The 1,650-nt window shown below is 40.2% G+C and overlaps 1 pseudogene; it reads left to right on the top strand.

Moving 5' to 3' along the window:
- The first annotated feature begins 697 nt into the window (after window positions 1-697).
- On the top strand, window positions 698-1,650 carry LOC130848607 (olfactory receptor 4C46-like; annotated as a pseudogene).

The following is a 1,650-nucleotide window of genomic DNA, read 5'->3' as shown; positions in this document are numbered from 1 at the left end:
TATCAGATTTAGGAAACATGTTTATCAATTCTATTACAGTAGATCCCATCTCTGTTCATTATGTCCCCATCACCAATGCTCCGTTACTATTTATGTCATTTCCTATAAATAAGTCTGATACTAGTGTTCCTTTGTGTCTTCCATCCACTTACTGAAACTCAGCCCAGTTCATACAAGTCACAAAGATCTCTCCTGGAATTATATCTAACATTCCCTCTTTCTCAAATCCTTCTTCATCCTTACTCTCATGTTCTTAACTACCTTGTATGGTTTCCCATTTCCTAAGAATAAAGGAAAACTCCCTTGGCTTTGCATTCATAGACTTTGCATCCATTTTCTACATCTCATTTCAGGCTTGGATACCACTATATGTGAGATCTATTAATTCACATTAGGCTCTGAGTCATTTCACATGATTAACTGTGACAGATGATCTCCTGCCTGTGTGTTCAAAAAGTTCCTCACAGCTCTAATGCTAATCATTAGTTTCCCTCAGGAGAGGATTTAAGTTATCTTTAAGAGATCAGAAAGTTTGTTTCCTATGTCAAAAGAAAAAAAAAACAAAACTAAGAATTCAGAACTCAATAGAATTTAAGCATTTATTGTTTATTACATGGAGAGGTTTAATGAGCTCAAGGTTGAGCTAATAAAAAGTGTTTTTTTTTTTTCAGGTGATTGAATTAACCGTAATATTAGATACATGGAGAATAGGAACAATGTGACCTAGTTTGTTCTCCTGGGACTCACACAGAATCCAATGATGCAGAAGCTCATATTTGTTATGTTTTTGGTGGTCTATATCATCTCTATGGTAGGAAATGTGCTCACCTTGGTGTCCGTCACTGCCAGCCCATTATTGGGGTCCCCCATGTACTTTTTCCTGGCCCATCTCTCTTTTACTGATGCCTGCTATTCTTGTGTCAATACCCCTAAACTGATTGTAGATTCACTCCATGACAAGAAAATCAGCCCCTTCAATGAATGCATGGCACAAATCTTTGGGGAACATTTCTTTGGAGGTGCTGATGTCATCCTGCTTACTGTGATGGCCTATGACTGCTACATGGCCATCTGCAAGCCTCTGCACTATACAACCATCATGAACCGGCAGGTGTGTTGGTTGCTAATTGGTGTGGTATGGGTGGGGAGTTTTCTTCATGCAACCATACAGATCCTCTTCATCCTCCAATTACCCTTCTGTGGCCCTAATGTCATAGATCAATTTATGTGTGACCTGAACCCCTTGCTCGATCATGCCTACACTGATACCCACACGCTAGGGTTCTTTGTTGCTGCCAACACTGGTTTCCTATGTCTGTTGAACTTTCTCCTCTTGATTGGCTCCTATGTGATCATTCTGTGCTCCCTAAGGACCCAAAGCTTGGAGACAAGGTGCAAGGCCCTCTCTACTTGTGTCTGCCACATCATAGCAGTCACCCTCTTCCTTGTGTCCTGTTTGTGTACCTCAGACCAGCAGCTACTTTACCTATTGATAAAGCAGTTACAGTATTCTACACTATGATAACTCCCATGTTGAATACCTTAATCTATACCTTGAGAAATGCTCAGATGAAAAATGCCATTAGTAATTTGTGTAGTAGGAAAGCTATTGCAGGTAATAAACGAAAGGTGCATGGAGCCCAGCGTTGA

This window comes from Hippopotamus amphibius, chromosome 3 (assembly GCF_030028045.1).
Source record: "Hippopotamus amphibius kiboko isolate mHipAmp2 chromosome 3, mHipAmp2.hap2, whole genome shotgun sequence".
Classification (NCBI taxonomy): Eukaryota; Metazoa; Chordata; class Mammalia; order Artiodactyla; family Hippopotamidae; genus Hippopotamus; species Hippopotamus amphibius.
This window is presented reverse-complemented; position numbering and strand designations above follow the sequence as displayed.